The sequence below is a fragment of the Lithobates pipiens genome, unplaced genomic scaffold (assembly GCF_037356315.1).
Source record: "Lithobates pipiens isolate NorthernLeopardFrog02 unplaced genomic scaffold, aLitPip1_a1.2 Scaffold_19, whole genome shotgun sequence".
NCBI classification, from domain to species: Eukaryota; Metazoa; Chordata; class Amphibia; order Anura; family Ranidae; genus Lithobates; species Lithobates pipiens.
The window spans coordinates 250502329-250508447 of NW_027507764.1; positions in this window are offsets into that span (position 1 = coordinate 250502329).

Consider the following 6119-nt stretch of genomic DNA (forward strand, 5'->3'; position numbering starts at 1 on the left):
TACACTGAAACACTTGCTAGCTGTAAAATGTATTAAGTTTGTTAGTTGTGCATCATTAATTATGATTTATATTTACACAAAAAAAAAACACAAAAATCCCTAAAATAAATACATTTCATGACACAGCAATGTTATTTAAAAATAAACGCCACTTATCCCAGTACATTGAACAGTAGTAAGTTTTCCTTCTCTCTGTTCCATGCTTGGTTATCAATGAAACCAAACTAAGCTCTTGACCAGGGCATCCATTCCCCAGAGAAACAAATTCTATGGCAACGCAAGGTTTAAGTAAGACCAAAAAAAAACAAAAATGGCAGACTCCAAGATCACTTGCAGCAGGTAAACAATGTAGTGGTGGGAAAACGCTTATTGCTGCTCTATGGTCACCATGCAGATGTTACCTTTTAAATACCAAAAAATGGCATTTTTAAAACACAGCACACAATCTTAGTTGGTCTCTAGTATAGTGTTTTTCTATGTCATTATCGTGTGATTGCAGTTATAAATCCAGATATCTACCAAATTACCCCTGACATGTCATTTTACCAGAGTATCTCTCAAGTGTACAGTTATTACCAATCTTTTGTGTAAGAAACCCATGTACCAACAGGCCAGTTTGCACAGTGTACACAATTCAGTCATGTCACAGAATGTGATGTTGTTGACCACTAAACTGTTGGACCTCTTTATGGTATTGGAGCAATTATATAGCTATGATTAAATGGTACGTACATGTGTATATACAGTATGTATATATACTGTTTTTGTGTTTTTTTTTTACAAGACTTGGGTACAAACTTTTTATTTGTTTAGTTTAAAGGAAGCAGAAATAGGGTAGGTTCATACGAAGTTCAGCTCCAATTTTCAGTGTGATATTGTTGTGCGATATTGGTGCATTTTGACACATTTTTAATATGTTTTCATGCCATTGCATTTTTTTTTGTAGGGGAAGGTGACTGCTTGGTTGACCGTTGCTAGTTGTTAGGGAGCCAGCACACCCCGGCGTCTTTACAACCTCTGTAAAATATTACAGCGCACACATGCAAAAAATACATTTACCTCCTGCAAGGCTATTTAAAACACCTAAACATTTTCAAAAAATATGGGGATTTGGTCACACCATATTGCTATATGTTGCTTAAGCCCACTTACTACAACAAAGTACCCCATAGTTAGTGGGTCCTACGCTAGCCATAGAATGGGAGATCCTGCTTCTCTGAACCATGGGAGACATACACTCCTCTATATGGGCGAACTAAAGGGCTCCACCTATGACACAGGTGGACACTAATGAGAGGCACTGATGAGGGAGTTTGGCCAGAATCTATACAATAGAAAAACAAGATATTTGGGGGTGCACACCCTAAAAGATGCATTAAAGCTGGTGCAGCCATAAGACCATAAAACAGAACAAAATATTAGTTTTTTTTTTTTTCTTTTACAACCAGTGTGGCTCATCTCCGCTGTCAGCAAAATGTAAACAATGGAGTTGTAATCAATAAAAAAAAAAATTAAAACCAAAAAAACAGGCTCTTCGGGTCTGGTATGGATTTAAAGAGCCAACAAAAAAAAGGTGTGAGGTCCCCCCAACATCCGTAATACCAGACCCTTAACCAAGCTTGCAGGCTGGCAGGCAAGGAAAGTGGGACCCTGGCCTGGTGCTTGAGGGAGTCTGTGGGCGGGGGCTTATCAGAAACTGGAATTCCCCAGATCCCACCCCCTCTATGAGTAGAAAGTATTTATACTCCATTACAAAAAAGTCAATGGAAAAAAAAAATAATGTTTTTGAGAACTCCTTTATTTAAAATGTAAAATGTACATCATTCATCAATCACGATAAACGATGGCTGCTGACCTGCATGGAAAAGCAAAAATGATACTACATCAATCCAAAGTAGCACAGGACCCTTTTCCAAAAACATGCCTTGCTGTGCTGCATTGTGTCAATGGGCACCATAGAGAATAACATGATTCCCTTACGATTCTGTGCAACTCAGTTGCATCCGAAATCACACTAATTTGAACCAGGACTTACGAATTGTTAAAGATAGTTTTAAGTTAAGTGTATCTAAACTTAAAAAGTGAAGATTTGTCATGTTATAGGGAAAATCCAGAAATTCTGGATTTCAGAGGGCGATCTGGGGGCTGTATTGAGCACTCACCAACCTGATGCTGGAAACAGCACAGAAGCCTGTAATTTTCTCCTCTCCTCTGGCCACAACAGATCCTCCAGTAAGATGGGGGGTCTGGTTCTCCTCCTGCACCCCCAATATTGATCTTTTTCCCCTTCGGGGGATTGATATAAAAACAGTTTCCTTTCTTTGTAAAAAAAAAAAGGGACAGAATGCGCTGCCGCTCAGCGGAGGATTTACCCCCGCCACCATGTCTGCTGTTTTTTCAGGACGCCCAAGCCGCCGCTCGCGCGGGAAAACACTTTCCTTTGAAAGGAAAGGGGGGTGTAATTCGCGTGGGGGGCCGTGACACAGCCATTTTCTCTTTGAGTGTAAACAAAAAATACTGCGCTATCTGAAAGAACAAAAAGCTTCTGCTCAAGATGTTATACTACACCAACACAAATATACGAAAAAAAGGAGCTGCGCTAAAAAAATGTGACCACACAGTGTTATACCAAAACTGGTAAACTTGTTACCAATATTTAAATTGATCCAAAAACACTAATTGTGAATTAGTACTACAACTGATTGTGAATTCATACTACAACATTAAAAAACATATATAAAAAAAAAATAAGACAAATTGTATCATAAATTAAATAAAGTGACATAATTGTTAACAGTCCAAACTGATGATAGTTTCAAAAAATAATAAATATCAAAAAAGGTCCTTATATATCTGTGATTCTTTATAAGGTGACTTCCACACAGACTGGTATGTGAAAAAGAAAAAACCTCCACCACATGAACACACTGCCGCTTACCGGAACCCAGTGGTCCCTTATTACAGGGGACCACACTGCGCGGATAGCTGTAACGCCAGCATGGGATAATACTGGCACACAGGAAACTCCTTAACCTCAATGGAAACGTCACAACACCGTGGCACCGTGACGATGTCCTGTTGATGTCAAAACGTGTAGGGAGGAGCGACGAGGAGCAAGGAGCTATACACCTAGTCCCGGAAGCTACGGGCTGTTTGCAAGGCTGGCCGGCTCGCGTTATGCTGACTGTTTTTCTTCTGTATTGTGTTGATTTGGCTAATTTTATTTAATAAATATATAAGGGTTTTTTACGCTATGTGAGTCTACTTGCTTTTTGGGTTACCTGCCATACATTTGAACCTGTGGATCATCCTTTGAGTTGGGGACATTTCCGGGTATCAGTCGGCTGCAAGTTGTGACGTTTCCATTGAGGTTAAGGAGCTTCCTGTGTGCCAGTATTTTTCCCAGGCTGGGGTTACAGCTATCCACACAGTGTGGTCACCTGTAATAAGGGACCACTGAGTTCCGGTATGCAGCAGTGTGTTCATGTGGTGGAGGTTTTTTCTTTTTCACAGTCTGTGTGGAAGTCACCTTATAAAGAATCACGGATATATAAGGACCTTTTTTGATATTTTATTATTTTTTGAAACTATCATCAGTTTGAACTGTTTACAATTATGTTACTTTATTTAATTTATGATGCAATTTCTCGTTTTTTTTGTTTGTTTTTTAATATATGTTTTTTATTGTTGTAGTATGAATTCACAATCAGTTGTAGTACTAATTCACAATTAGTGTTTTTGGATCAATTTAAATATTGGTAACACGTTTACCAGTTTTGGTATAACATTATGTGGTCACATTTTTTAGCGCAGCTCCTTTTTTTCATATATTTTCCTTTTGACACATTATACTTTACCAGGCTAGGATTAATAGCAGCAAATGGCACTGGACTATAGCCTAGCAATGTACATTCTTTGAGTTCCTCTGCTTTATGTTTCAGGCTATGAGTGGTAATGGGACCAAGAACTCCTCTAAGGGTTCTAAAGGGGTCAGTGGTTTTACTATAAACTAAATCCATTTCCAAAAGAATGTCATCCTCCTCTGAGAAGAACCTGTTGTTGCATAAATGCTTCAGTCCAGTCCCTGTATATATCTTACAAGAGTTTTTTTTTTCTTCTACCATTTGTAATTTGGAAAGGAGATTGATGCTATGATGTCTCTCCATAGTGGGGCTAAACATAGCAGATTGCCATCTAGTGCTCAGGACCCTCTTATTGAGGTGCAGGAGGCTGGGGATTAGTTAGATCTTCCCAAATATTTGGAAGATACTTATTTATCCTGTTCTGAGGACCTTAATATGGAAGGAGTAGCATCACAAGACAGCTTGCTTGTGTACTCCATTACTCAACCTTTTTGCTGCCTGCGCAGGCTCTTGAGTAACCTACCTCTAATTGGATTCATTAAAACTTCCCCCATTTGGGGATGTTTTTCCCTATTCATGGTTCTCGCTTTGGCAACACATATACTACAATATGTATTCTGAATGGGAACATCCGGTTAAATAATATTATCCTCCCAAGAAATTGTCCACACTTTATCCTATGGAAGAGGATTTCTGGGAAAGAAAATGGGGGGTTTCCAGCAATTGATGCTACCATCGCCTCAGTGAGCAAGAATCTCACATGTTCGGTGGATAATGCACTGATGTTAAAGGATCCAACAGATAAAAAGTTGGAACTTCTTTCTAAAAACAATGTTTTTAACAAGTTCGGTAGCGCAGCCGGTCCTTGCTGCAATTTGTGTATCTCAGTCCATTAAGGAACAGTTTGTGGAGATACTTTAAATTCTGCCTTATCAACAGGCTGGTATATCAGACGCACTATGTTTCACAGTAGATGCTATGAAAGACTATCATTTAAGCCTCATGGCTTATGCTCTAGTGCATTCTCGCAGAGTTCTGTGGCTGAAAAATTGGTCAGCTGAAGAACCATGTAAAAAGCTCTTAGCCAGTTTTCCCTTTCATGGTGAACGGCTATTTAGAGATGGTCTGGATAAGTAGGTCCAAGGGCCCTCGAATGGGAAAAGCTCTCTCTTACCAGTAAAGCAGAAGTTCAAATATTCTCCTTTTAATCTTGCTGCCTCTCCTGTGCCAGGGGCATCAGCCTCTAGGCATTCTCAACGGCCTCACCATCAGGTTCAAGGTGAAGCCCCAAGGGCAGCACCAGGGTCAGAAGAGATCTTAGGGCAGAAAGCCCACAAAGCAGAATGCTAAAACCTACTCTTGAAGGGGCGCCCCCGCATGCTCTGGTGGGGGGAAGGCTCCTACAATTCTCAAGACAATGTCAGGACAGATGGGTGGCTTCTGCAGCTTTTTCTGTCTCCTCGTTTTTTTTTTCTAACGGAAAATGTTTCCAAGGATCCAGAGAAAAGAAGTCTCTCTTTCTGGCTCTGGATCATCTATTATCCCAGTCGGTGATATCAGAGGTTCCCTTAGTGGAACAGGGCACAGGTTTTGATTCAAACCTTTTATGGTTCCAGGACCAAACAAAGAGGTAAGACCCATTCTAGATCTCAAAGATCTAAATCGGCACTTAAACAGCGGATCCTTTGGCATGGAGTCAATCCGATCGGTTGTTTCCATCCTGCAAGGAAGGGAGTTTTGGCTTCAATCGATATCAAAGATGCATATCTACATGTTCCAATATTTCCCGCTCACCAGAAATTTCTGCGCTTTGAAATATTAAATCGTTATTTTCAGTTGTGGCCCTGCCATTTGGTTTAGCCACAGCACCATGGGTGTTCTGAAAAATTCTGGCACCTTCTTTAGCCAGATTAAGGGCTAAAGGCATAATGTTCCTAGCCTATTTAGACGATCTACCTTTAATAGATCATTCAGTCTCAGGTCTAAACCAAAGTCCGATTACAGCTGTAACTACCTGGAATCTGTGGGTTGGATACTCAACCTAGAAATCTCCTCCTTAGAATCATCAAGGAGATTACAGTACTTGGGGCTGATTATACATACCATACAGAAGAAGGTATTCTTACCCCAGACAAGAATCAGTTCCATTGTAGAACTAATTCAACTTATCAAAACAAGGAAAAATCCTTCCATTCGACTGTGCATGAGATTGTTAGGGGAAATGGTGGCCTCCTTCAAGGCCGTCCCTCGCGCAGT